This window comes from Ursus arctos, unplaced genomic scaffold (genome assembly GCF_023065955.2).
Source record: "Ursus arctos isolate Adak ecotype North America unplaced genomic scaffold, UrsArc2.0 scaffold_19, whole genome shotgun sequence".
Taxonomy (NCBI): Eukaryota; Metazoa; Chordata; class Mammalia; order Carnivora; family Ursidae; genus Ursus; species Ursus arctos.
Window position 1 is genome coordinate 41,803,202 of NW_026622863.1, and position 20,920 is coordinate 41,824,121.

At 39.8% G+C, this 20,920-nt stretch overlaps 1 long non-coding RNA gene across 5 annotated transcripts; it reads right to left on the reverse strand.

Moving 5' to 3' along the window:
• Window positions 1–14,815: 14,815 nt before the first annotated feature.
• Window positions 14,816–20,189, reverse strand: LOC125283297 (uncharacterized). 5 transcript variants are annotated; one of them, XR_007191054.2, is made up of 4 exons: window positions 19,381–20,189; window positions 18,081–18,121; window positions 16,931–17,102; window positions 14,816–15,614 (listed from the first exon to the last, which is right to left on the reverse strand). It is a non-coding gene; the product is annotated as an uncharacterized LOC125283297 (long non-coding RNA). The 5 variants fall into 5 exon arrangements; XR_007191053.2 differs by having other exon boundaries at window positions 14,816–17,102; XR_008960215.1 differs by having other exon boundaries at window positions 16,931–18,121.
• Between the last annotated feature and the right edge of the window lie 731 nt (window positions 20,190–20,920).

Sequence of the window (20,920 nt, forward strand, 5' to 3'; positions counted from 1 at the left end):
GTTTGTGGAAATTTGTTCTCTCTCTTGTTAAATAAGCTCTACATAATATCTTTGATTTTGCCTTTAGGCCTACAAAGCCTAGCATATTTACTATCTGGTCCTTTACAGAAGTTGCTGACCCTTAATTTTAAATCTTAGTTTTGCCATTTAGTATTTGTGGGTTTGGATAATATGTTCAATATCTTTCTATTCCGTAATTTGTTTGTAAAATGCAAGTAATAGTATGGATTTCAAAGGGTTTTATGAGGATTAGGAGAGTTAATATTAATAGGCCACTAGAACAGTGACTGACAATAATAAGTGCTTGAGTTAAAAACATGTTATTATGTGGATAATTTAAGTCCACATTCATAGATAAGGAGCAATGAAAATGAGAAGTTAATTATAATAGGTAGTTGTAAGTAAGAAAATGAGCCATATGCTCAGATGGTCTAAAGCAGGGTGCCTGGGTGGCTCAGTCAGTTAAGTGTCTGCCTTTGGCTCAGGTCATGATTCCAGGGTCCTAGGATCGAGCTCCAGGTCGGGCTCTCTGCTCAGTGGGGAACCTGCTTCTCCCTCTGCCTGCTGCTCTGCGTACTTGTGCTCTCTTTCTCTCTGTCAAATAAATAAATAAAATCTTTAAAAAAATAAAACAGGAATCCTTCACCTTAAATGATTTGCCTTGCAATTGTATACCCAATTATTGCATATTTATTTTATTAATACATATTTTTCTTGGGGGAAAGTCTATAATTTTATGATACTATCAAAGGTATACATGACCCAAACAAGTTTTGAACCAGTAACTTAGTTATAATAACTTATAATTGGAAGTCAACTTTAGGAGGAGTTTGTCTAAAAATAATTTCCTGTATTATGTAAATATTGTTTATCACATTACATCCAAATTAATATTATATAAATTAAGAGATTCTGATATAAAAAATAAAAAATGTAATGCTATGCAGTATTCATGTTTATGAACAAAAGTACTCAAGAAATTGCTAAATTATAAATATAAAGTTTATTATAGGCATTTCTTAACAATTTTTCAAGGATTATATCCAATATGATACATTAACCAGGCATTCAGTGGAGAAAGGCAATGATAAAGTCACATTTATTAAGCCTCTACTATGGACCAAACAGGTTAGTCTGAAAACGTCACCTGAGTTGTGCTCATTCACAGGGGAATCTTAACATGGAAGTGTCTCATATTGATGAAATAAAGTAGAAGAGGGCACAAGACTTGGTAGGTTTAAGTCACACTGGTTTTAGTGCTGTTACCAGTTATTTTGCCAGCCTGTGTGCTCACAGTTTACATAATAAGTAGAAGATAGCCCATCCTACAATTCTTTTTAGAAAAATGCTCTAAATGGAATTTGTTGTTCTATATTCCTTTTTTTTTTTTTTGAAGATTTTATTTATTTATTTATTTGACAGAGAGAGAGACAGCCAGCGAGAGGGAGAACACAAGCAGAGGGAGTGGGAGAGGAAGAAGCAGGCTCCCAGCAGGGAGCCCGATGCGGGGCTTGATCCCAGGACCCTAGGATCACACCCTGAGCTGAAGGCAGAGGCTTAACAACTGAGCCACCCAGGTGCCCCATGTTGTTCTGTATTCCTAATGATGAAATTAACATGGTCTTCTTGAAAAAAGTACTGATCTAAGTTGAATTTGTAAAACAAAGTTAAAAGTACTCATAATTTTAGGGGTGCCTGGCTGGCTCAGTCAGAAGAGCATGCGACTCTTGATCTTGGGGTTGTGAGTTTGAGCCCCACATTGGGTGTATAGATTACTAAAAAATAAATAAGCTTTAAAAAAGTACTCATAATTTTAGCATCCAGAAATAGTCACTAATATTTTGGTGTACATTCTTCTAAAGTTTTCCTTGTAGGTATGTTTATGATTTTGTGCTTTTAAAAAAATTTACAAGAATTAGTCATTAAAATAAGACCTCTTAGATTGAAGAAGGAATACAGTCCAATCACTGGTTTTGTTACACCTCCATGTCTGTAGTGTCAAATGACCAAACTAAAACAATTTAGTGATGAGTTTGATGTTTTTATTCAAAGGAAAACAATCCATGGATTGGGGGAGTACTGTGCCTCACATGCAATGTAACACTCTTCTGGAGGGATTTTGGGCAAGAGAGTTTTCTAGAATGTTAGAAGACGCAACACAGAAATGGTATGATTGGATAAGAGGTCAGGGATTTCTTTAAAACACTAGTAGGTCTTATTTTTTAGGGTAAGATAAGCTAGCTTAAGCTGAGATGAAGGATTGTGCTTGATATACGTAAGGTTTCCTTGACAGGTGTATCCTGTAAGTGCAGACTGACTAACGTTTAGATTTGTGATGTGGGCCAGGCCACTAGGGCGGCCTCCATTTTCTGGGTTTTGATATACAAATTAATTTTATCAGTTGGTATAAGAAGGAAGGGACAATGATGCCCAACCGATGTGACAAACCTTTTGACTATTTGTACCTTTTGGAATATATAGATATCAATTTATGAATAATTCCAGGAGAACAAATTATCAGGTAAGGGTACTCAGAACTTTCTTTTTTTCTTTTCTTTTCTTTTCTTTCTTTCTTTCTTCCTTTCTTTCTTTCTTTCTTTCTTTCTTTCTTTCTTTCCTTCCTTCCTTCCTTCCTTCCTTCCTTCTTACAGATTTAGATAACTTTCACAAGATAGTACTAATATCAAGAGCAAGTGTCTTAGGAGTCTACATTTTATAAATTACACTGACAAGTTTGGATTTATAATTTCAAATAACAGAATTATATGTTAGTAGTTATAAATATACATAAAAGTCTGGGTTAGGCAGGGGACAAGATTGAGTTTTTTTGTTAATATTTTCACTTTGTTACTTGAGTGGGTCAGATTCTCTGAGCTAGTTTTATGAGAAAGAGTGGTGACTCTGTAGCTGCTGTCCTTTTTTTTCTGAAACTGTCTGTGGTAATGTTGTTAGTGAAGACTATATTTTCGAGCTGTGCTCTGTAATATATTAACATTATAAGGAAGAGAAGCCTAAGAAGCTCAAATTTCAATCTCAAAAAATGGTAAGAACTGAAGAGAACTTCCTTTAAAAAAAGTGGATTATAGAGCATGAAATAGTTTTTTCATCATCAATAAAAAATAGATAATATTTTGTTTCTTTTCAGTTAATCCTGACAACTGACAGAGGTGGCAGGTACTATTGTTTTTCTCATTTTATAAGGAAATCTAGGCAGAGCAGATAAAGTGCTTACTAAGGCACACAGTAACTTCCAGAGCTAAGATTGGCAAACTGAGCTTGTTCTTACTTATGACTCTAAATTTTTTATTTTATTTTTTATTTTTTTAAGGTTTTTTTATTATATTATGTTAGTCACCATACAGTACATCCATAGTTTCTGATGTAAAGTTCAATGATTCATTAGTTGCGTATTAACACCCAGTGCACCATGCAATATGTGCCCTCCTTACTACCCATCACCAGCCTATCCCATTCCCCCACCCCCTTCCCCTCTGAAGCCCTCAGATTGTTTCTCAGAGTCCATAGTCTCTCATGCTTCATTCCCCCTTCTGATTACCCCCCCATTTCTTTAAATCTTTCTTCCCCTACCGATCTTCCTAGTTCTTATGTTCCATAGATGAGAGAAATCATATGATAATTGTCTTTCTCCGCTTGACTTATTTCACTTAGCATTATCTCCTCCAGTGCCGTACATGTTGCAGCAAATGTTGAGAAATCGCTCTTTCTGATAACTGAGTAATATTCCATTGTATATATGGACCACAACTTCTTTTTTTTTTTAAAGATTTTATTTATTTATTCGACAGAGATAGACACAGCCAGCGAGAGAGGGAACACAAGCAGGGGGAGTAGGAGAGGAAGAAGCAGGCTCGTAGCAGAGGAGCCTGATGTGGGGCTCGATCCCGTAACGCCAGGATCACGCCCTGAGCCGAAGGCAGACGCTTAACCGCTGTGCCACCCAGGTGCCCCTGGACCACAACTTCTTATCCAGTCATCTGTTGAAGGGCATCTCGGTTCCTTCCACGATTTAGCTATTGTGGACAATGCTGCTATGAACATTGGGGTGCATATGGCCCTTCTCTTCACTACGTCTGTATCTTTGGGGTAAATACCCAGTAATTCAATGGCTGAATCATAGGGTAGCTCAATTTTTAACTTTTTAAGGGACCTCCACACTGTTTTCCAGAGGGGCTGTACCAACTTGCATTCCCACCAACAATGTAGGAGGGATCCCCTTTCTCCACATCCTCTCCAGCAATTGTTGTTTCTTGCCTTGTCAATTTTAGCCATTCTAACTGGCATAAGGTGGTATCTTAGTGTGGTTTTGATTTGAATTTCCCTGATGGCTAATGATTTTGAACACTTTTTCATGTGTCTGTTAGCCATTTGTATGTCTTCATTGGAAAAGTGTCTGTTCATATCTTCTGCCCATTTTATGATTTATTTGTTTCTCGCGTATTGAGTTTGAGAAGTTCTTTGTAGATCTTGGAGACCAGACTTTTATCTGTGGCATCATTTGCAAATATATTCTTCCATTCCGTGGGCTGTCTCTTAGTTTTTTTGACTGTTTCCTTGGCTGTGCAGAAGCTTTTTATCTTGATGAAGTCCCACAAGTTCATTTTATCCTTTATTTCTCTTGCCTTTGGAGATGTGTCATGAAAAAGGTTGCTTTGGCCGATGTTGTAGAGAGTGCTGCCTATGTTCTCCTCTAGGATTTTGATGGATTCCTGTCTCACATCGAGGTCTTTCATCCATTTGGAGTTTATCTTTGTGTATGGTGTGAGAGAGTGGTCAAGTTTCATTCTTTTGCATGTAGCTGTCCAGTTTTCCTAGCACCATTTCTTGAAGAGACTGTCTTTTTTCCACAGGATGTTTTTTCCTGCTTTATCAAAGATTAGTTGCCCAAAGAGCCGAGGGTCCATTTCTGGGTTCTCTCTTCTGTTCCATTGGTCTATTGTCTGTTTTTGTGCCAGTAAGATGCTGTCTTTGTGATCACAGCTTTGTAGTACAGCTCGAAATCTGGCATTGTGATGCCCCCAGCTTTGTTTTTCCTTTTCAACAGTTCCTTGGCGATTCGGGGCCTTTTCTGGTTCCATACAAATTTATGGACTATCTGTTCCAGTTCTCTGAAAAATGTCCTCGGTATTTTGATCGGGATAGTATTGAAAGTGTAGATTGCTCTGGGTAGCATGGACATTTTAACTATGTTAATTCTTCTGATCCATGAGGGTGGAATATTTTTCCGTCTTTTTGTGTCTTCCTCAATGTCTTATAAGAGTGATTTATAGTTTCTAGAATATAGGTCCTTTACGTCTCTGGTTAAGTTAATTCTAAGGTAACCTATGGTTTTTGGTGCTATTGTAAATGGGATGGATTCCCTAATTTCTCTTTCTTCAGTCTCATTATTCGTGTATAGAAATGCAACTGATTTCTGAGCATTGATTTTGTATCCCGCCACATTACTGAATTGCTCTATAACTTCTAATAGTTTGGGGCTGGATTCTTTTGGGTTTTCCATATAGAGTATCATGTCATCTGCGAAGAGAGACAGTTTGACTTCTTCTTTGCCGATTTGCATGCCTTTTATCCCTTTTTGTTGTCCAATTGATGTTGCAAGGACTTCTAGTACTATGTTGAATAATAGTGGCGAGAGTGGGCATCCTTGTCGTGTTCCTGATCTTAAGGGAAAGGCTTCCAGCTTTTCCCCATTGAGAATGATATGTGCTGTAGGCTTTTCATAGATGGTTTTTATGAGATTGAGGAATGTACTCTCTATCCCTACACTCTGAAGGGTTTTAATCAGGAAAGGATGCTGTATTTTGTCAAATGCTTTTTCGGCATTGATTGAGAGGATCATATGGTTCTTGAGTCTTTTCTTGTTGATATGATGTATCACGCTGATTGATTTGCGAATATTGAACCACGCTTGCATCCCAGGTATGAATCCCACTTGATCGTGGTGGATAATCCTTTTAATGAACTGTTGGATTCTATTAGCAAGTATCTTGTTGAGGATTTTGGCGTCCATATTCATTAGGGAAATCGGTCTGTAATTCTCCTTTTTGAGGGGGTCTTTGCCTGGTTTGGGGATCAAGGTAATATTGGCCTCATAGAATGAGTTTGGTAGCTTTCCTTCTGTTTCTATTTTTTGAAATAGCTTTAGGAGAATAGGTATTATTTCTTCTTTGAATGTTTGGTAGAATTCCCCAGGAAAACCGTCCGGGCCTGGAGATTTGTTATTTGGAAGGTTGTTTATCACTGACTCAATTTCTTCATAATTAATTGGCCTGTTTAAGAAATCAATTTCTTCCTGTTTCAATCTTGGTAGTTTATAGGTTTCCAGGAAGGATTCCATCTCTTCCAGATTGCTTAGTTTATTGGCATATAGCTGTTGATAAAAATTTCTAATAATCCTTCCAATTTCAATGGTGTTCGTTGTGACCTCTCCTTTTTCATTCATAATTTTAATAATCTGGGTCCTTTCTCTTGTCTTTTGGATAAGTCTTGCCAGTGGTCTGTCAATTTTATTGATTCTCTCCAAGACCCAGCTTTTAGTCCTGTTGATCTGCTCTACTGTACTTCTGGTTTCTGCTTGATTGATTTCAGCTTTAATTTTGGTCAACTGCTTCCTTGTGCGTGGATTAGGCCCGTCCCTCTGTTGCTGTTCCAGCTTCTTGAGGTGAGAATATAAAAACTGCATTTTAGATTTTTCTATTCTTTTGAGTGAGGCTTGGATGGCTATGTATTTTCCCCTTAGGACTGCCTTTGCAGTATCCCATAGGTTTTGGACTGTTGTATTTTCATTCTCATTGGTCTCCATAAATTGTTTAATTTGATTTTTGATTTCCTGGTTTATCGAGTCATTCCTGAGCAGGATGGTTCTTAGTCTCCAAGTGTTTGAGTTTCTTCCAAATTTTTCCTTGTGGTTGAGTTCCAATTTCAGAGCGTTGTGGTCTGAGAATATGCAGGGGATAATTTCAATCTTTTGGTATCGGCTGAGACCTGTTTTGTGTCCCAGAACATGGTCTATTCTTGAAAATGTTCCATGGGCATTAGAATAGAATGAGTATTCTTTGGTTCTGGGGTGTAGTGTTCTATATATATCTAAGAGGTCCAACTCGTCGAGTATGGCATTCAAAGCCTTTGATTCTTTGCTTAGTTTTTGCCAGGGTGTTCTGTCTATTTCTGAGAGTGGAGTGTTGAGGTCCCCTACTATTAATGTATTTTTATCTATGTGTGTCTTTATTCTGGTTAAGAGTTGGCTTGTGTATCTTGCTGCTCCCCTGTTGGGGGCATATATATTTATAATTGTCATATCCACTTGTTGAATACTTCCTTTAAGAATAATATAGTGCCCTTCTGTGTCTCTAACTATAGTCTGTAGTTTAAAATCCAGTTTAACTGATATGAGAATTGCTACCCCAGCTTTCTTTTGAGGTCCATTTGCGTGAAAGATGGTACTCCATCCCCTTACTCTCAGTCTGAATGCATCTTTGGGTTCGAAATGAGTCTCTTGTAGGCAGCAAATGGATGGGTCATTTCTTTTTATCCAATCTGCAACCCTGTGGCGTTTTAAGCAAGAATTTAAACCATTAATGGTTGCTAGATTAGGGAAGTTTTCAGCTACAATTTGTTCAAATATCTCTTCTAGACCTCTGTTTTTCTCCACCCCCTCGGGGATGCCGATGATTCTAACATTGGATCGTTTCGTTGAGTCAGTAATCTCCCGTAGCCAACATTCGTGGGCGTGGATTTTTTTAAGACCATCTTCTATTTTTATTTTTTCCTCTATTAACCCATCCTCCAATTCACTAACCCTTTCCTCCGCTTCGGTGACCCTGGCCGTCAGAGCCTCTAGTTTTGCCTGCATTTGGCTCATAGGATTTTTAATTTCTGTCAAATTCGCTCTCATTTCCACCCTTAGGGATTCTATATTCTCAGTAACATTTTCCTGAATACTTTTTTCAAGTCTACTCATTATCTTGACCATTGTTACTCTGAATTCCATTTCTGATAATTTGTTTACATCCATATCCGTTACTTCTGTGGCAGAGGCCACTGACTCACTGTCTTTTCTTTGCTGGGGGGGGGCTTCTCCTTCTTGTCATTCTGATGAGGGGAGGTTGCGGGGTTGTCCAGAGCCCAAAATTATTGACTGGGTCCCAGGCCGTGCCCCTTGTTTTATATGGATCTTAGAGGTGTGGGCTTCTTCTTTAAAGATTTTATTTATTTACTTATCTGAGAGAGGGAGACAGACAGTCAGCAAGAACGAAACAGAAGCAGGGGAGTGGGAGAGGAAGAAGCAGGCTCCCAGCGGAAGAGCCCAATGAGGGACTCCTTTCCGGAACGCTGGGATCACGCCCTAAGCCGGAGACAGGCGCTCAATGACTGCGCCACCCAGGCGCCTCGGGTTGTGGGCTTCTTGATTTTTCAGCCTGCCTTCTGTATTCTGGGGGAGGGGCCTGCCGCGCCGATACTCAGGCAACCCTGTTTGGTTAGAGTCTCCGTGTCCCCTGCGAGGGAGGATGGGGATGGGCGCTCTCTGAGCCGGTATTTCCAGGCTTTTGTTCTCTGGCGGCTTTCCCTGGCGGCCGGCTATGCCTCTTCTGAGGGTCAGAGCAGCAGAGGCTGCCTTGTGACAGAACAGAGGGATTGCGGCCCGTTCTCCACTGATGTTCTGGCCACTTTAACTCTATTACTGTTGGTGCTGCTCAACCCTGCAGTGTCCTGGGATGTGCGCACCAACTCAACGTCCCTGCCCTCACTTCCAGGGCCGGCGCGTCTCTGTCCTTTGTGTTTCTAATGGCGCCAGCCACCGGCCGCCCCGCGCGCTCCCGGGTCTCCCGGTCTCAGTCTATGCCCGGTGAGCACACCTCGATTCCGGAGTTTTGGGAGAAGCCTGGTGGCGCGCGCACCCGGTTCAGGGTCTCAGTCTGCTGTTTCGCGGGTGCCGACCGCGAGTCCACCCGCTCCCCTGTGCAGGTGGCCCGCCAGCCGCCAGCCGCCCCGCGCGCGCTCCGGGAGCTCCCGGTCTCAGTTGGATCCCGTGAGCGCACCGGGATTCCGGTGTTCCGGGAGATGCCTGGTGGCTCGGGTTCACGGCTCACGGGTCTCAGTCCGCTCTCTCGCAGGTGCCCTCTGTGAGTCCGCCCGCTCCCCCGTGCAGGTGGCTGCCGCTTCACGGCGCCCAAACGCGGCGGCTCCCTCCCCCTTCCGTTTATCTCCCGATATCTGTGCATGGTTTACAGCTCCCCTCTTCGTACCTCAATACTCAGCGCTGGAGATGTTCATTTGTAGAGATCCAGATGCATCATCCTGCGTCTCAGGCTGATTCCGTGGTTATTTAGGCTGGTCTGGTACCTATCCAGCTCGACTCAGGGGACCGGCTGAAAAAGGGGTCCCCTACTCCTCCACCATCTTAACTCCCTCCTCAAATGCTTTTTCTGCATCTATCAAGAGAATCATATGATTTCTGAATTTTTCTTTCTGGATAAAATCTAAGACCCCGTTCGATTTGCGATTGTTGAACCACCCTTGCATCCCAGGGATGAATCCCACTTGGTCATGATGGATAATCCTTTTAATGTACTGTGGATTCTATTAGCCAGGATCTTGTTGAGGATTTTGGCGTCCATATTCATTAGGGAAATCGGTCTGTAATTCTCCTTTTTGATGGGGTCTTTGCCTGGTAGGGGGATCAAGGTAATATTGGCCTCATAGAACGAGTTTGGTAGCTTTCCTTCTGTTTCTATTTTTTGAAACAGCTTTAGGAGAATAGGTATTATTTCTTCTTTGAATGTTTGGTAGAATTCCCCAGGAAAACCATCCGGGCCTGGAGTTTTGTTTTTTGGAAGGTTGTTTATCACTGACTCAATCTCTTCATAATTAATTGGCCTGTTTCAAAAATCAATTTCTTCCTGTTTCAGTCTTGGTAGCTTATAGGTTTCCAGGAAGGCCTCCATCTCTTCCAGGTTGTTTAATTTATTGGCATAAAGCTGTTGATAAAAGCTTCTAATAATCCTTCCAATTTCATTGGTTTTGGTTGTGACCTCTCCTTTTTCATTCATAATTTTATTAATTTGCATCCTTTCTCTATTCTTTTGGATAATTCTTTCCAGTGGTCTGTCAATTTTATTGATTCTCTCAAAGAACCAGCTTCTAGTCCTGTTGATCTGCTTTACTGTACTTCTGGTTTCTAATTCATTGATTTCTGCTCTAATCTTGGTCAACTGCTTCCTCGTGCGTGGATTAGGCCTGCCCCTCTGTTGCTGTTCCAGCTTCTTGAGGTGAGAATATAAAAACTGCATTTTAGATTTTTCTGTTCTTTTGAGTGAGGCTTGGATGGCTATGTATTTCCCCCTTAGGACTGCGTTTGCAGTATCCCAAGGTTTTGGACCGTTGTGTTTTCATTCTCGTTGGTCTCCATAAATTGTTTAATTTGATTTTTGATTTCCTGGTTTATCGAGTCATTCCTGAGCAGGATGGTTCTTAGTCTCCAAGTGTTTGAGTTTCTTCCAAATTTTTCCTTGTGGTTGAGTTCCAATTTCAAAGCGTTGTGGTCTGAGACTATGCAGGGAATAATTTCCGTCTTTTGTTATCAGTTGAGACCTGTTTTGTGTCCCAGAACATGGTCTATTCTTGAGAATGTTCCATGGGCATTAGAATAGAATGAGTATTCTGTTGTTCTGGGGTGTAGTGTTCTATATATGTCTATGAGGTCCAACTCATCTAGTATGGCATTCAAAGCCCTTGTTTCTTTGTCGATTTTTTGCATGGGTGTTCTGTCTATTTCTGATAGTGGAGTGTTGAGGTCCCTACTATTAACGTATTTTTATCTATATGTCTCTTTATTGTGGTTAAGAGTTGGCTTGTGTATCTTGCTGCTCCCTTGGTGGGGGCATATATATTTATAATTGTCATATCCACTTGTTGGATACATCCTTTAAGAATAATATAGTGCCCTTCTGTGTCTCTAACTATAGTCTTTAGTTTAAAATCCAATCTGTCTGATATGAGAATTGCTATCCCAGCTTTCTTTTGAGGTCCATTGCGTGAAAGATGGTATTCCATCCCTTTACTTTCAGTCTGGATGTATCTTTAGGTTCAAAATGAGTCTCTTGTAGACAGCAAATGGATGGGTCATGTCTTTTTATCCAATCTCCAATCCTGTGGCGTTTTATGGGAGCATTTAGGCCATTATATTGAGACTGACTATTGAGAGATATGATTTTAATGATGCCATGTTGCCAGTAAAGCCTTTGTTTCTATAGATTGTGACTTTCTGTTCTGTATCACTCTTGGGGCCTTTTTACTTTTATAGAACCCCCCTTAATATCTCTTGTAGGGCTGGTTTCGTGGTTACGAAATTGGTCAATGACTGGCGATTCTGGAAGGTCTTTATTTCTCCATCAATTCTGAATGACAGCTTTGCTGGATAAAGGATCCTTGGCTGCATGTTTTTCTCTGAAAGAGCTTTAAAAATGTCCCCCCAACCCTTTCTCTCATTCCAGGTCTGTGTAGACAGGTCTGACGTAATTCTGATACTTTTGCCTTGGTATGTGAGAAATTTCTTTGCCCTGGCCGCTTTCAATACTGTATCCTTGGATCTAATATTTGCGAAATGCACTATGCCATGACGTGGTGTAGGTTTGTCGTGGTTGAGCTTGGGAGGGGTCCTCTCTGCCTCTTGGACATGAATGTTTGTTTCCCTTGCTGGATAGGGATGTTTTCAGCTACAATTTGCTCAAATATCTCTTCTAGACCTCTGTTTTTCTCCACCCCCTCGGGGATGCCGATGATTCTGACATTGGAACGTTTCATTGAGTCAGTAATGTCCCGTAATCTACATTCCTGAGCGTGGATTTTTTTGAGTCCAGATTCTATTTTAGCTTTTTCTTCTACTAACCCATCCTCCAATTCGCCAATACGTTCTTCTTCCCCATTCACCCTGGCCGTCAGATCCTCTGGTTTTGACTGCATTTGGCTCATAGAATTTTTAATTTCTGCCAGATTCGCTCTCATTTCCGCCCTTAGAGATTCTATATTCTCATTAACATTTTTGTTAATACTTTTTTCAAGTCTACACATCATCTTGACCATTCTTACTCTGAACTCCATTTCTGATAATTTGGTTATATCCACATCCATTAGTTCTGTGGCAGAGGCCACAGACTCATTGTCTTTTCTTTGCTGGGAGGGGATTTCTCCTTCTCGAAATTCTGATGAGTTGAGGGTGCGGGGTTGTCCAGAGCCCAAATTATTGACAGGGACCCAGGCCGTGCGCCCTTGTTTTATAGGGATCTTAGGGATGTGGGCTTCTTGATTTTTCGCCTGCCTTCTGGGGGAGGGGCCTGCTCTGCTGATACTCAGGCAACCCTGTTTGGGTAGAGTCTCCGTGTCCCCTGCGACGGGGGATGGGGATGGGCACACTGTGAGCAGGTATTTCCAGGCTTTTGTTCTCTGGCGGCTTTCCCTGGCGGTTTGCTGTGCCTCTTCTGAGAGTCAGAGCAGCAGTGGCCGAATCTCAGCCTCTGTCTCAGAACAGAGGGATCGCGGACCGTTCTCCACTGATGTTCTAGCCACTTTAACTCTGTTACTGTTGGTGCTGCTCAACCCTGCAGTGTCCCTGGATGTGCGCCCCACACCCGATGTCCCAGCCCTCACTTCCAGGGCCGGCGCATCTCTGTCCTTGCACCGCCAGCCGCCAGCTGCCCCTGCGCGCTCCCGGAGCTCCTGGTCTAGTCTGGTTCCAGTGAGCGCACCAGAGTTCCGGTTTCAGTCTGGTGGCGCGGGCTCCCGGCTCACGGTCTCAGTCTGTTCTCTCACGGGTGCCGTCCGAGAGTCCTCCCGCTCCCCAGTGCAGGTGGCTACCGCTTCCCGGCGCTTAACGCGGCAGCTCCCTCCCCCTTCTATTTATCTTCCGATATCTGTGCGCGGTTTCTCACGGCTCCCCACTTCGTACCTCAATACTCAGCGCTGGAGATGTTCATTTGTAGAGATCCAGATGTATGTTCCTGCGTCTCAGGCTGATTCCGTGGATATTCAGGATGGTTGAACCCTTTTTATTGAACAGAGCAATTTTATCCAATTTCCATTTGGCACAAGCTTGTGTGTTAAGGCTGAAATAGCTCATGGTCAGGCTTCAGCTTAAGAGTCAGGTCTAGGAGGGAGGCCTGGGTGGCTCAGTCAGTTAAGCATCTGCCTTCATCCCAGGGTCCTGGGATCAAGTTCTGCATTGGGCTTCTTGCTCAGCAGGGAGCCTGCTTTTCCCTCTCCCTGCTGTTCCCTCTACTTGTGCTCTCTCTCTTAGAAATAAATGAATAATTTTTTTTTTTTTTAAGAGTCTGGTCTAGGCAATTAGAATGTATGAATTCAGGATTCAAAAAAAAAAAAGCCAGTGGTTTTTCTTTGGCAACAGAAAAGCGTAGACTGCTTGTTTTGTCAATCATAGAGTCTAAATTGACCCACTCGAAAATATGCACATTAACCCAAATGTCCATCAGATGATAAATGGATAAATAAAATGTTGTATATCCATACAATGGAATATTATTCAGCCATTAAAAAAGAGTGATTCATTCTACAACATAGATGAACCTTGAAAAATCATACTCAGTGAATGAAGCCAGACACAAAAGGCCACATACTGTATGATTTCATTTATATGAAGTATTCAGAATAGGTAAAACCACAGAGACAGAAAATAATTAGTAGTTGTAAGGGGCTGGGGAGAGGGAAGAATGGGGAGTGACTGCTAATGGTTATAGTGTTTCTTTTGGGGATGGTGAAAATGTTCTGGAATTAGTGGTAATGTTTGCACAACTTCGTGAATATACTAAAAACTACTGATTGTACACTTAAAGGGGTATAGTCTATGGTTACATGAATTTTATCTCAGTTTAAAAAAATAGACTAAAAAATATGCTGGAAGAGCATCACCCTCTAATAGTCAGGCATTTCATTTCCACAGAGCATTTATTATCAAGATGACTGCTTTCTAAAACCACAAAAGTGTATTTCCAGCTGGTTAGAAACACTATTAATGCAAGTAATATGCAGGGCTTTTGGGTTTAGTAGAAACTTTAAAGGTCATTAAAGAATTCACTGTTGAGAAACCACATGAATGTAAATAATGTAGGAAGAGCTTTAGTGAATTTAGAGAATTCATATTGGTGGTTAAGTCTCATGAATTTATGCAATGTGGGAAAGCCTTCACTTGTGGAAGATACTTTTAAGTACATCAGAAAAGGTTTCCTGATGAGACATGAGACACTCTATGAAATAGATAGAAATTTGGGTAATGGTAAGATTTTATTCACACATTAATGAAAATCAGAACTTATATGTTAAGAAAACATAAAAGAAATGTATTAAGGCTTTTATAACAACATTCCTTTCTCAAAATCAGAGAATTTTTAATGTATTGAACTAATAACATTAATGACTTTCATTCATTCCTCTTCTTCTTGAATATTAGGATATTCTTATCAGAGAAAAATTCTGTAAATTTGAAATCACTTTCATCATGGTAATAAATCATAAGCTATTTCATATTATTCATGTTACTTTCAATTCATCTTATACTTAAATTCATGCTATAAAATAGCCGTTAATGTAATAAATGTGAGAATGGAAATCCTTCTCACTCATATATATGAATACATTTTTCCCATTCTTCAAGATTTAATTTGTTGAAACTTTTTTCACTATTACAAAATTTTTTCACTTTATAAGATATTTGTCCTCCTCTTTTATGTAAGTAGAATTTTCTCTAAGGTGTGTATATAAGGTAGCCATAAATCTGGAAACATGTGAATATACACAGTAAATGATTTATTGATATTACATTACAATAAAATAAATGATGACATTACATATATTTAATGTGTTATGTTTCATTACCAATATATAGTTCCAGGTGCTGTACAAAACTGTAGTATACAGGGGCACCTGGGTAGCTCAGTCGTTAAGCATCTGCCTTCAGCTCAGGGCGTGATCCCAGAGTCCTGGGATCGAGCCCCAGATCAGGCTTCTCCACTAGGAGCCTGCTTCTTCCTCTCCCACTCCTCCTGTCTGTGTTCCCTCTCTCGCTGGCTGTCTCTCTCTGTCAAATAAATAAATAAAACCCTTAAAAAAAAAACAAACTGTAGTGTAACTTAGTATTTCCATCAATCCCTTCATGTACATCCGTGGTGTTTGTTACATTGTCATGGATGATTTGTGTATCTGATTTTCACTGAGCAAACCTGCACCTTTAGCATATCACAAAAGGATGCAGTTCAGTTTCCAAAAATTATCTGTATTTTTTTTTTCCTTATTGCCATTCTTTACACAGAAGTAGAGTTATCTAGTCATAGGGAATAGATACATTCGACTGAATCTATCTGTATCATTCTGCTGCTGGTTGAGGCTGTGATTTCATCTGGAGGTAGAGATTCTCTTCCAAGCTTACTTGGAATCATGATTCCCTTTAGTTCTTTGAATGTATTTATAATGGTTTCTTTGAAGTCTTTGTGTTAAATCTGGCATCTGGTTGCTCTCATAGGCAGATTCTTTTTCTTTTTGCCAATGTATAGATCACACTCTGCAGTTTCTTTGCATGTCTTATAAATTTTCTGTTGGCAAATAGACATTTTATTTTATTTGTTAACAATTTTACTTATTTATTTGAGAGAGAGAGCACAAGCAGGGGGAGGGGGAGGCGCAGAGGGAGAAGAAGACACCCCACAAAGCAGGGAGCCCGACGCAGGGCTCAGTCCTGGGACCCTGGGATCATGACCTGAGCCAAAGGCAGTTGCCTAACTGACTGAGCCACCCAGGTACCCCACAAATAGATATTTTAGATAATATATTGTTATTTCTGCATTAACCAGCGTAGGAAAATGTCAGAAGAGAATGATGTTCTCAAGAAGAGACGGAAGTAGGGCCTGAACTGTTCCATGGCTACAAAGACCAATTAAGGGGTGTAAATGAACCAAAACCAAACCAAACCAAAAAAACAAAGAGATTTTTTAAAAAGTAAAAAGGCTACAAAGTTTGATTCTGGGAAACTAATGTTTGGTTCCATGGTTTAAAACTTGCTAAAAAAACCCAACAACATTCATTTGGGCTTTATAAGAGAGTCTGTGGTATGTTGCATCACTTTTCTTTCTAACCTCAACATGGAAATTCAAGAGGAATAGGCAAGCTGGGAATATAGAAGGGCTGATCTATTGCAGCTCCAGACACTGTCACCCTTAGCTGGTGGGAAGGAGAGAGACAGGGAAGGGGAATTGGTTTTAAATGTTTGGTCTTATGTCTACTCTGCAACCTCTCATTTTGCTGTATTTTAGGGCTTTTTGATATAAAATTTGTATATACTGTATACATAGGTATGAAAAATATCAACTGACCTTATTAGTTAAGTACCCCTCGATATGCTCTAGACCTAGGCAAACATTAATTTACTTTGTCTATATATTTGCCTTCTCTGGACATCTTATACAGATGGAATTATACAACATGTGTTCCTTTGTGACTAGCTTCTTTTATTTACCATAAAGTTTTGAAGGTTCGTGTTGTATATAGCACGTAGCAGTATTCATTTCTTTTTATTGTATTGATATGCCACATTTTGTTTATTCCTTCAATAGTTGATGGACATTTGGGTTGTTTCTAGTTTGGGGCTATTATGAATAATGCTACCATGAACATTCATGTACAGGGTTTTTATTGAGTGTATGCTCTTAATTCTATTGGATGTATATGGAGGAGTGGAATTGGTGGGTCCACTTTCAGAGGAGCTGTTATGAATAATGCTGCTGTGAACACATGTGCATGTTTTGTGTGGACATATATTTTCATTTCTCTTGAGTGTATACATGGGAGTAGAATTGTGGATCTATGTTTAACCATTTGAGGAACTGCTAGATTATTTTCCACAGTAACTCACCATTTTATATTCTGTCCAGCAGCGTATGAGTTTTGCTTTCCCCATGTCCTTGCCAATACTCATTATCTTTATTTTTGGTTATAGCCATCCTGGTGGGTGTGTAGTATTTCATTATTATTTTGCTTTGCATTTCCCTGTTGGCTGAAGGAAGTCACGGGATATACCTTTATACCTTTATGCATAAAGAAAGTAAACAGGATTCTCTTAACATAAAATCTTATGAATAGTTATGGTTTTCAGTAAAACATCGATGATAGTTTAAACATTATTACCAGGGTACCAAATAGTGAAATAAATAACTAATTAGATTTACAGATATAGAAGGTAAGGGAAAGGAGAATGAGGCCGATATTCATTTATTCTCAATTCAACACCTTATTATATCAGGTTCTTTAAAATAAATTTTATGACAAAAAATGGTATTAATTCCTCTGCAGCTCCACAGGGAGAGGAAGGACATTTCCTTCATATTTTTCTAAGATTATTTTTTACTACTGTTCATTAGGTGGGTCTGCATCCTTAGGCTAACATGTTTACTTGTTTGCATTGTGAGACAAAACAGGACTGAAAAGCTGAAAATATAAGAAAATGGAAAATGCAGAAGGTAATTTTTTAAAGACACAATATAATGTAGAGCATATAATGTTCTACAGTCAGAATGAGATTTCATGTTCCATCCTGCACAATCCTGTCTTTGCCTGATTTCTCACTGTTACATCTTCTGCCCCATGATGAATGTCTAAGCCACCTAAATAATGTGGCATGTAAATCAAGAAACCATATATACTCATACTCAGAAGACATAAGGGTAAATGTAAGCTGTTGCTTACAGATCCATAGTTACTGACATATTTGGGAACTGAGCTGTGTGTATCATTAGTCACGATCCAGGCTCTCATTACCTCCTAGCCCACCAAAACTCAACCTCCCATGATGCCACTGCTGAAGAATAAAGGAAAGAGGGCATATCAATGTGATTTAAAGTAGTTATCAGTTAACAAGAATTCACAGTAATCTCTTTTCGTGTACATAGTGCCTTATGTTATACAATTTTCCAGCTTTTCAGTTTTGTGACATACATGTAGAAAAACACTAATTTACTGAATAACTACAGGCACTTTATATTCTTTATAAATACCCCTTCACTTACAGAGAATAGGCAGAACAGCAGCACATCTATCTTCACTTTTTCTAGGAAGAGAATGAGTCTCAGTGATTTTAAAGGATATATACAACTAAAAATGGTGCAGGTGGGGACTGGAATCTAGATCTGTTTGACCCCAGAACTCATGAACATTAACCTATAACTGACTCTCTCCACATGAGTTTGGATCTGGGAATACCTGCTGGTCAAGAGGCAGCCCATTTCTTTTTTTTTTTTTTTAACATTTTATTTATTTATGTGACAGAGAGACAGCCAGCGAAAGAGGGAACACAGCAGGGGAGTGGGAGAGGAAGAAGCAGGCTCCCAGCGGGGGAGCCCGATGTGGGACTCCATCCAGAACGCCAGGATCACGCCCTGAGCCAAAGGCAGACGCTTAACGACTGCGCTACCCAGGCGCCCCGGAGGCAGCCCATTTCTACATCAAATTATACAAAAACTTCACACTCATCCTTTAGCCCCCATAAATCTCTAAATTGGGAGTAATGGGAGGGCAGGGAGTGGAAAGTGATAAGCCTGAATTTTTTTTTTTTTTTATTATTAATAATGATTTTTTATTATATTATCTTAGTCACCATACAGTACATCCCCGGTTTTCGATGTAAAAGCCTGAATTTTTAACCAATTCTCTTTTCTGCACTCACCATTTAGGTTTATTTTCACAAATACACAGACTGAGAAAAGCAATGACACTGCACTTTAGCCTCAACAACTGACCTGTTACCCTGCTGAGGCTTCATATTCCAAGAGCTGTTGCACGAGCCTTCTTTTAGCTCTGTATCTCCCTAGTTTCTTTTTATTCAAGCCTATACTTGCTTCTTCTGTAACCTTTGAATTCTACTGGATCTATCAAGTTTTCTTTATTCTTCTTTTTCCTCTCCTGGATTAAACATTATTCTATCGCTTTTAGAGCTTACCCTTATATTTTTAACTTGTATCTTTGATTCATAATTAGTTGGTATCTCAAGAAACACCTTAGAATGCTTTGAGTACTGGAGGTGCCTGGGTGGCACAGTTGGTTAAGCCAACTCTTGGTTTGGGCTCAGGTTGTGATCTTGGGATCCTGGGACTGGCCTCATTGGCCTCTGCTTGGGACTCTTTCTCCCTCTCCTTCTGCCCCTCTCCCCTGTGCTCTCTCTCTCTCTCAAATAAATAAATAAAATCTCAAAAAAGAGAAAGAATGCTTTAAGTACATTCTTTCTATTGTTATCTCGTGATTTTAATCTAATTTTTGAAATATCATTAAAATTATTACTTAGTATATGCTTAGACTTCCCAACATATTTACCAATTTTATCTCATTCTCTTTTTCCAGGTTTAATTTACTTCTTGCTAACATACATCCTTTAGAAATTCTCCAGTGAGTCTATGAAAGAAAAAAGTAGATAGTATTGAATTTATGTCCAAAGGAAGGCTTAAGATACCATTTCTTCTTTTACTGAGATTCAAGACCTACTCTGTTCCAAGGCACTTGTCATCATGGACATATCCTTTGACCAATATCTTTCCATTTCTCCCACCCTCCTAACCCCTTGGAAATTACTATTCTACTCTCTATTTCAATGAGTTTGGTTTTTTAGATTTCACATGTAAATTGTAAATACAATATTTGTCTTTCTCTGACTTATTTCACTTAGCATATGCGCTCAAGTTCCATCCATGTTGTCACAAATGGTATGATGTACTTCATTTTAAAGGCTAAATAATATTCCATTGCATATATATACACATTTTCTTCATTCATTCATCCATCAGTGGACACTTAGGCTGTTTCCATGTCTGGGCTATTGTGAACAATGCTACAGTGAGTACGGGACTGCAGATACTTCTTCGATATCCTGTTTTCATTTACTTTGGGTATCTCTATACTGCTATTTTACTTGATTAAAATAGTCATAATTCTGCAAGCAGAATCAAAATGACACATACTTAACTAGACACAGCGTTTCTCAATTATTCATTAATATCATTTACATAGTGATCTAATTTCACGGTCACTGTGGAATACACAAAATCATGATAAATAAGTTTGTACAGACACGTTCAGTTTCCTAGATCTCATCCACTTCACAAAACCATAATCCCATGTACCTTACATGACATTCATTAACTCCAGTAAGCCCATCTCATAATTCCATACAAGAATACCAAATCAATCTTGGAAGCCACTGACTCCATAGTCACACTGAGCCTCAAACCCAAGTCACTAACGACTAATCATTCTGCAAGGTTTATCAACTTCTTAGAAAGTTAAATATAGACTGACCTATTACCCAGCATTTTCTTCTAGGTATTTCCAAAGGAGAAATGGAAACATGCCAGCTTTATTAATAATATATAAAACCTGGAAATAAAATGTTCAAGAGAAAAAATGAATAAACAAATTATGGTATATTCACACAACTGAATGCTGTCCATAAATAAAAAGAATGAACTACACATTAATAAACCTTACAAAACCAGGATGTGCAAAAGGAGACATATGTAATTGCAGAACCGACAAAACTAAATTACGGCGACGTATCTCGCAACTATGGCTGTCTCTGTTGTGAGACTGACTGGAAAAGGACACCAGAGAACTTCCCGGCAGTAATGGTATAAAACCCGCACCAGGGCAGGTATACACATACTGAGCGTCTGCTGTGTGCCAGATGCCATTCTGGGTGCTCGGGCTTTCTCAAGAGGCAAACTGACAACAAAACTCGTCACCCTCTGGTTCACAGCCACGGATCTGGGGTCCCGCACATATAGGCCTGCGTGAAGAGAAACCTCGACAGGCACCGGCTTTCAGTTCTCGCCTCAGCCATCTCCACCCAAACTGCGGTACC